Below are 9,669 nucleotides of genomic sequence, written 5' to 3'. Positions count from 1 at the left end.
CTCACTTTTTAATTGAAAGATTGGCACTGGTTTACCCTCTAATTTCATTTAGTAAATTCTGCCCACCCAGCTTTCTCACCAGTGCTGACACTAACATGTACTCCTATATTGCGTTCTGCCTTCTTTCCATCCCCAGGATAGTCCTTATTAACCCATCTTCCCCAATGATGAGTGGTCAGAAAGGACCGAGCTGGACTGGAAAAAATGAGATCTGTATTTTTGAGAGATAATCTTCAGGACATAGGAAGGGTTTACAGATGACAGGTGGGATCATAGACCTCGAACTCAAAAACATCTTAGATGCTTTCTAGACCAACCCTCTCATTTACAGATTACTAGGATCAAATAGGTAGAAATGATCAGAATCAGGATTTGAACCCAGATTTTCTTGAATACAAGTCCAGTGCTCTACACCACTATACCACACTCAGATGCTATTTTAGTTGGAGCCTCTGCCTTGGCTCAAAAGAAATAGTGGCTCTTACCTCATGGACCACACAAGTCCCTCAGGGTAACACAAAAAGTCCACACAAACCCTTTACTGACTGCACTCCATAGTACAACCAGGGATAACAGAATGGAAAAAACCTAGCCATAGGCAAGCTACTCAAAACAAAAAGGCTGGTACAATAGATAGAGTACTAGATTTTGGAACCAGATGACTTGTGTTCAAAATCCACTTCTGTCTTGTCTCTGTCAAGGAAAATGATCTTTGTATTGGGAAGGACAGAACTGAAATATAGTTGATACTCAAGACAATCAGGGAATTAGTATGAGAGTACATGGTTATCTTGAGTGAATTCAAGTGACCCTAGTCTAGATGGCTGAAAGAGCTGGCAGATATGACTACTGGTCCACTGTTAGTGATTGTTGAAAGGTCATGGAAGATGGGAGAGTTCTCTCAGGACTAAAGAAAGGCAAATATTGACCTAGTTTTCAGAAAAGGGACAAGAGTATATTCTGCAAGCTCAGTGGACTTGACTTTAGCTCCTGGGAAGATTTTATAACAAATGATTAAAAGGATGTTTACTGAAAAGAATATTTAATGAATAACAAGAAAAGGAAGTTATGATTTAAAAAAAAACTAGGCTCCATCAAGAATAGATCATATGAGACTAACTTTTTCTTTTAAAAGGGCTCTTGAACTACTAGATCAGATAAATGTTATAGCTATGCTTTATTCAAATTTTTGGTAAAGCATGTGATAAGGCTTTTCATGTTATTTTTGTGTATAAGATGCAGAGATATAGTCTAAGCAATAGTGCAATTAGTTGGATTCTGAAGTGGTTGAATAGTAGGACCTAATAAGTGGTTATTAATAGTTCTAAGTCAAATAAAAAGATATCTCTAGTGGAGCATCCCATTTCAACAGCTGTTCCCCCTGTGTATTGTGTGATAACTACCTTGTATTAAATGGGATCTCTTTTAAAGGAGGACGCACCATTAAGGTATGTGAATACAAAGGAATATTACTGCACCATAAGAAATGAATATGAAGAAATCAGAGAAATATGGTAAGAGTTCTATGAACTGATGCAGAAGGAAGTAAGCAGAACTAGGAGAACAATAGATACGTTGACTGCAACATTTGAGGCAGATATAGTGGTTAGAGTGCTGGATGTGGAGTCAGGATAGCTGTAGTTCTAATGCTGCCTCTGATGTTTGCTATGAGGTTCTGGACAGATCACTGATTTCTCAAGTTCAGTTTCCTCATACGCAAAATTGGAATAATAATAGCACACCTATTACACAGTTTGTGTGAGGATCAAATTAGATTATATGTATGTATATGTATATGTATATGTATATATATAAAATCTAATTTGATCCTATAATATATATGGTCCTAATATACATGTATATCTATATATCTTTGCAGACCTTGAAGTATTACATAAATGTTCCTGCTTATCATTATGATCACAACAATGTTCATAGAAAGAACAATAGCAACGAGAAGAAATCTGGGGGATGGTAATTATATTGAAAATATAATAATGCCCCAGCTTGGCTCCAGAGAAGAATTGAGAAACTACATCTCTCTCCTCTCTTTGGATGGGTAGGAGACTATGGCTGTGGAACATACCATATGGTCGGACTTGGTTGACATGTGGGCTAGTTTTGCTGAACTCTTCCCCTCCACCTCTTTCAGTTTCAATCTTTGTTGTTACAAGAGATGGCTTGCTGGGAAGGGGACATATTTGGAAATAAATGTGATAGAAAAAGTAACATATCGCTAAAATTAAATTATTTTTTAAAGTGAATACATTATGGTAACCTTAGTTTAAGAATGTAAATCACTATCCCTGACTGTGAGAACCTTGTTAAGAAACTAAGGCTTCCCAGTTCCTGGAAGCACTGTCCTCCTTATAATTGTTTCCTTTGCAAAGAAGTGATTACCAGTCCTCCAATAAGGGCTGTAAAACACTGAGAATGACCATTTATCCTAAAGTCACAGGATGTATGTAGATAACAAAACATGTCAGAATGAAAAATAGTGGGTCAGCATGTGGAGGGAGTAGGCATCTTAATGACTAAATTGTACCAATGCCAGGCTAGTTAGCTCAATTATGGACATATTCATGGCTGCACTTGCCAAAAATGACAATCTAAATGAAAAAGAAGGTTGATTTTATGGTTATGTACAATGAAGGGCACAGCCATATTCTAGTTCCCTACCAACCAAGTTCTGATGTTGGGCATTGTCCCGGGTGCAGACCAATCATATGCATCATTGGCGGAATCTGATGTGCAGCGTTGAAACTGACTATTCTCAAATGCATCAACTGTCCCTGCACTCTGGGCAAGTGCTTCAACCTGAACATAGACTGAGAAGGCAGCCTTAAGAGAAACATATATACCACCTACTCCATCATTAACCTGGTTTTACAAATGAAGAAACTGAGACAAAAGAAGCCTTCTTCATAGAATTGGTAAATCTTAGAGCAGGAAGGGATCTTAAAGTTCATTTAGTCCAGGGGTTCTTAACCTCAGGTCCACAGGCCCCTATGGGATCTGTGGATAGATTTTAGGGGTTCTGTATGTACTTGGATGGAAAAAAATCTTTATTTTTTATGACCTCTAGCTGAAATTTAGCATTTCTTTCAATTAATTTGAAAGTGCTATTCTGAGAAAAGATCCATGGGCTTCTCCAACCTATCACAAGGCTCCATGTCATAATAGAGGCTAAGAACCCCCTGATCTACTCAAAACCAACTCCTCATCCAAATCCTCACTACAACAGTGGGCACCTAGTTTCTTCTCCTCCTCCTCCTCCTCCTCCTCCTCCTCCTCCTCCTCCTCCTCCTCCTCCTTCTCCTCCTCCTCCTTCTTCTTCTTCTTCTTCTTCTTCTTCTTCTTCTCCTTCTTCTTCTCTTTCTTCTTTTTCCATATTTCTACCTTAGTCATGTTGTGAAAGAAGAATTAGAACAAACAGGAAAACACATGAGAAAGAAAAAAAGAGAGGGAAAATAGTATGCTTCAATGTGGATTCAGACTCCATAATGCTTTTGCTGGATGTGGATAGCATTTTCCATCATGCGTCTTTAGGAATTGTCTTAGATCATTGCATTGCTGAGAAGAGCTAATTCTATCAAAGTTGGTCATCACACAATGTGGTTATTACTGTGTACGACATTCTTCTGGTTCTGTTTACTGCACTCAGGATCAGTTCATGTAAGTCTTTTCAGGTCTTTCTGAAGTTTGCCTGCTCATCATTTCTTATGGAACAATAGTATTCACATATCACAACTTGTTAAGTCATTCACCAATTGATGGGTATCCCTTCAATGTCCAATTCTTGGCCACCACCAAAAGAATAGCTATACATATTTTTATATGTGGATCACCTAGCTTCTGCTCAGTGAAGGGAGGTCTTTGAGCACTCAGAAAATGGCACTATTTTCTGACAGCCAATTCTGCCTTGGGATTACTCTAATTGGAAGATTATTCTTATGTTGAGCCAAAATCACTCTCTGCAACTTCTGCCCAACAATGCTAGTTATAGGAGCACCACATCTTAGAGTTGGAAGGGACCTTAGTAATTATCTGGTGCAATTCACGCCCGAATGACCTCTCATCATCATAACAATTTCTGGCATGTACAAATGATCTCATTTGAGCCTCATATCTACCTCGAGAGTCAGTAGCTACAAGGAATGATTATTATTGCCTGTTTACTGATGAGAAGACAAGGCCCACAGAACTCCTCAGAATGACATGCTCAGGGCCACACAATCAGGAAGCATTAAAGATGGGCTCTGAACCCCAGTCCCACCTGACTCAGTCACAGAATTACAAAATTTCAAAGTTAGAAGGGCATCTGAGAAGTCACCCACTCCAACCTGTAGTCAAACACAAATCCCCTCTGAGAACACCTGACCAATGACCCTGTAGCATCTGCTTAAAACCATCCAGCTGTTTAAAGTCCAGAGAAGTTGTGACTCTCCCAGCGTCACACTGCCAGGATGTGTCAGAGAAAGGACTTGAACTTAGCTCTTCCAAGCTTTCTAGCCCAATAACGCATCAGGCTGGTTTCCATTTGAATAGTAAACTAATATTAATTAATCTTTTCTTCCCTCTGGGATTACTTGTGCTATCATCTGTTCTCCAACCAAAGTATGCTCAAATTAAGTGACTTTCCCAAAGTCGTTCTGAGTCATTTCCTTTAAGAAATGATGTGCAAGGTAAAATGTCTTTAAATTTCAGTTTTCATAGCTGTAAGATGGGAATACTAATACCTGTAGTATCTCCTTTCAGGAATATTGGGAAGCTCAAAAGTATGCAAAGAGCTTTGTCAACTGTAAGAGGCTATTGAACCAAGGAGATATAGATCAAATTCTGCCTCTAACACACACTGGCTTGTAAGCCCAAGCAAGTCAATGAACTGTTCAGTGTTTAGGCAGCTCTCTAAGATTACAAGTTGCCAGTCTGTATTGGTAGAGAGCATTTCCACACTTGGAAATTCCCTATCCCAGTGAAATCACAGGCTGAGTCTCTCTCTTACTACAATGAAGATCCTACAACTGAAAGAAAATTTAGAGTTCATCTAGACCAATCTCCTCATGCATAGATGGGGAAACTGAGGTCTGGAATTCAGGTCGTCAGACTCCAAATCAAATCTGATCTGTTACTAGATAAATTGAATCTTGTCAACAGTGACTTTCTGGCTATCAAAGACCCTAGAGGTTGTAAGTGATAGTAAAATGGAAAGAAGCCTCACTGACTCTCCTTGGGAGGAAAATTAAGAAAGAAAATTTAGTGGAATTAGCCTTATCATGGCTCCCAAGGCAACTAGACATATCACTGTATAAGACACTTGACCATTTTGCATTGCAGGGTTCATGAGTAGCATTTGCAAAAAGACCCCTATAAAGACCAGTGTAGCTCATGTGCTAACACCTGCTGAAGAGGTGGGAGAGATAGGCAGAGTTTACAAAGACCCTCCAAGAAAAATTATGATACACTTTAAAACTTGCTAACTTTAGTGGCAAATGTGGACATAGGAGAGGTTGGTGGAAAATGCATTGGAAAGTAGAGCTTTTGAGGGACAAATGAAAAAGACCAGATGTTTATAGACTACCCAGAAGCCCCATTCTGCAAGCATTTATTAAACACTTATTGCATGCCAGGACGTACTATGAAAGACAAAAACAATCCCTGCTCTAAAGGAACTAAAAGGGGAGAGAACATGTAAATAACTAGGCACATTCAAAACACATAAAGAGTACTTGTCAAGAGAACTCTCTTTGAAAGAGTTGGAAGGCATTGGGTGTAATAAACATCAAATGACATCACAAAGAATTAAATTGATAACATTTTATCAGTCAGAAAACTATTGGTTACTAATATGAGAGTTATTTATAATAATAGCTAATATTTATATAATGCCTACTGTGTGCCAGGTACTATGCTAAGTGTATTACAAGAGGGCATGCCTGCCTAGTTCCCCTGTCTCATTGCCATGGTGGGCTGGAGGATGGTGTAATTCACTCTTTGCTTTCCTCTGAATGGGAGGTAAGACTGGTGACTGATACCTCCTGACATATGTTTGGAATACAAACACATCCAGAAATAAAACTTCCAGAACCGCATAAAGACCTGGCATCTTTCACCATTATTTTCAATGTAAATTTTCCTAACCAGAGCTTCAGTTTTTATAAGTAAAAAGAGGACTTAGTTCCTACATTACATCTTTAGAGAAAGGAAACAGAGAGGAAGGAAGGCAAATATCCCTTAGTTAACAATAGAAAACCTCTTTCCTGCCTGGGCCCTGATTAGGATTCTAACTGCTAGGCATACACAGTATATATTCTTGCTGTTTTCATGCACATGTTTTAATATATCCCCAAACACAGGGTCATTCATGTTCTAAGCATTAATTTTTGTTTGAGCTTTTATTGTCACTTTTGTTTTTATTAGACTGTAAGCTACTTCAGGGCGGAAATTGTTTTGCTTGCTTATATTTGCATTACTAGTGTTTAGCACATAATAAGCACCTAATAAATGCGCGCTCTCTCTCTCTCTCTCTCTCTCTCTCTCTCTCTCTCTCTCTCTCTCTCTCTCTCTCTCTCTCTCTCTCTCTCTCCTCTATCCATCTCTATTTATCTGTCCGTCATCCATCTTTATCCATCTATTTCTTCTAGCTAAACTGTCATCTGTCTAATCTATCTCTATACATCTCTCTCTACGTCTTTATCTCAACCATCATCATCATCATCTCTCTCTAAATGATCACTTAGCTATCCTAGGGTGGTGCATTAGATAGAATGCTTGGAGTTAGGAAGTTAGGAAGTTAGGAAGATCTAAGTGCAAATTTTGGCCTCAGACACTTAGTAGCTGTGTGAATGTGGGCAAGTCACTTAACCCCATTTTCCTCAGTTCCTTACGTACAAAATTAGCTGGAGAAGGAAAAGGCAAACCACTCTAATATCTTTACCAAGAAAACCCTAAATGGGGTCACAAAGAGTAGTGCATTACTGAAACAACTGAACAGCAATCAATCCTAACTATGTCTTTCTATCTCTATCCACTTCTACTATCTATCTATCTGTCTGTCTATCTATGTATCTATCATCTATCTCTATCGCCATCTCTCTATACTATTATTTGTCTCTACGTATGTTTCACTATGTGTCCCCTGTACCCTTGATTCTATGCAGTAATGGTAGAAAAAAATAGCTAGTTAGCACACCCCTACAACAAGCTCCAACTTTATTAGTTTATTCACTTCTGCATTTAGTCTTCTATAGATCTTTTGTTCTTATTTAAAAGGTAAGCCAACTGCTCTCTTACAATAACAATAGGCCAGCATTTATTTTCCACAGGCAATTGCAGATCCCTGTTATGTATTACTTTGCAGTTTACAAATCACTTTCTTCCCAGAAACCCTGAGAGGTAGATAATATTACTTCAGTACTTTGAATAACATCCCTATTTTACAGAAGAGGAAATTGAGGCTCCAGGTTATGCTCAAGGACACTTAAGAAGCTTCAGATTCACAGGTCATAGCTCCAAGTCTAAGCTTCTTCATTCCATTTCTTTTACACCCACATGTCTTCTCAGGGGGAGAACATGCACACATATGGTCTGTTTCACAGTAATCTGAAGGTGATTATAGGAGCTTAGCAAACTGACTAGAAGACCATTGAAACTCCCAGGTGGGAGGGGAATAGAACTTAGAACAGAGTGACAGCAGTCGGAATGAATAAGAAGGGGACCACAAAGAGGCGTTTCTTATGGAAAACCATAATCCAGTGAAAGTAAGGAATGAAGGAGGAGGATGAATGAAAGTTGACTCCAAGGCTTTGAGCTTTGGGAAAAGCTAACATATTGCTTCCCTACTTCCATTGTTGCACAAACTAAGAAGGAGATCATGTTTTCAATAGGTAGAAGGAGGTGACAGGTAAAGTTTTGGACAAGTTGAGTTTGAGGAGATGATGGGAGAGCAAGATGGAAATGCAGAAAGGCAATAAGGTATTGTGGATTGAGAGCTGACTTCAAAGTGAGGAAGATGTCAATTCAAGACTGTCTGGCTACTTCTCAGTGATGTCAACAACTCTCTAAGGTGAATTCAGAATTTAGTTGTAGAGAAGTTACTGACCTGCTTTGGTACAGGGAATCTTCTAATCTGGGATTTCCCTGTGGTGATGAAATCATAAGTCTAGTCCCTATCCCTTAAGAAATAAACAATAGCTCCTCCTCCTCCTTCTCCTCCTCCTCCACCTCCTCCCCCTTCTTCTCCTCCTCCTCTTCCTCACCATCACCACCATCCTTTTCCTCCTTCTCCTGCTCTTGCTCTTGCTCCTGCCGCTGCTGCTTCTCCCCCCCGTTCCCTTGGAGCGGACTGTCCTGGTGCCTCTTTTGTGAAGTGGTGGCTGAGGACACCCCCGGACTCGCCATGGCCGACGAGAAGCCGAAGGAAGGAGTCAAGACTGAAAACAACGACCACATTAATTTGAACGTGGCAGGGCAAGATGGTTCGGTGGTGCAATTTAAGATTAAGAGGCACACACCACTTAGTAAACTAATGAAAGCCTATTGTGAACGACAGGGTTTGTCAATGAGGCAGATCAGATTCCGATTTGATGGGCAACCAGTCAATGAAACAGACACACCTGCACAGTTGGAAATGGAGGATGAAGACACAATTGATGTATTCCAGCAGCAGACAGGAGGCGCTTACTAAAAAGAAAATCTACAACTGTACTCCAGAACTGTGCTCCCAAGGAAGACAATACATTCACAATTAGAAAACCAAGATTTGGTTCATCCACATCCTGACTACTGCAGTATAGTTTTCTCTCTTCTTTGATTCCCTTCCCCCATTCCTTTATTGTACATAAAGTAACTGGTGCATCTGCACAGGCATAATGCAGTATATATATATTTTTTAACTAAATGGCCGATGGTATGTTTTGATCAACATCAAATGGAGATGGGGAAGGGAAAAAACAAACTGGTTCTGTGAAATTATCCCTTTTCTCCGTTAGTGGCATGCTCATTCAACTTTTATCTTTATATTCCAGTAAGTTATTTTGCTCTCACTGTTTAACAACAACAACAAAAAAAACCTACAAAAAAATCCTTGCATACCTTGTTTGATTGGATAATTTCAATGTTTTTCTTTTATCATTGTAAAACCAAGGACGATTTTATAACTTTTTTGTACGTAGCTGTTACATGTAGGGCAATCTCTGTCTCTCAGTAGGGATAAATTACTATAAAGAAATTGATCCTAGATAGTTTTCCCTTTAAGTCAAACATCTCGTTGTTTAAATAAACTTCTTGTTTAAAATAAAAAAAAGAAAGAAAGAAATAAACAATAGAGGTTCCTCTGTAGGAATTCTACAAACATGTTTTTCAGAAATATTTTAATAGCTGCATCTTGATGTAATTTGTGTCCTTTGTAGTTCTATGCATTTGATATATGTAAAAAACACCCTAAGTAGGAGTCCATAACTTTCTGCAGACTGCCAAAGGGAATCATGATCAAAAAGAGTTAAGAGCCTCCATTCTAATGTAATGTACAGATGTAGAAGTTAGAGCTGAAACCAGAAGAATGAATGAGTTCTCCATATCAGTTTAAAGAAAGGAGAGCCACAAACAAATTTTTGAATTCATCCAGGTGTTGCCACAGTTGCAAGACCCAACAATACAGTTGCTTTTCAA

The 9,669-nt window shown here is 38.9% G+C and overlaps 1 pseudogene; it reads left to right on the top strand.

Annotated features, from left to right (window-relative positions):
- Positions 1 to 8,383: 8,383 nt before the first annotated feature.
- LOC140511715 (small ubiquitin-related modifier 2 pseudogene) lies at positions 8,384 to 8,877 on the top strand (annotated as a pseudogene).
- Positions 8,878 to 9,669: the final 792 nt, after the last annotated feature.

Source organism: Notamacropus eugenii, chromosome 6 (assembly GCF_028372415.1).
Source record: "Notamacropus eugenii isolate mMacEug1 chromosome 6, mMacEug1.pri_v2, whole genome shotgun sequence".
NCBI lineage: Eukaryota > Metazoa > Chordata > Mammalia > Diprotodontia > Macropodidae > Notamacropus > Notamacropus eugenii.
The sequence above is the reverse complement of the archived record's forward strand: the minus strand, read 5'-3'. Positions and strand labels throughout refer to the sequence as shown.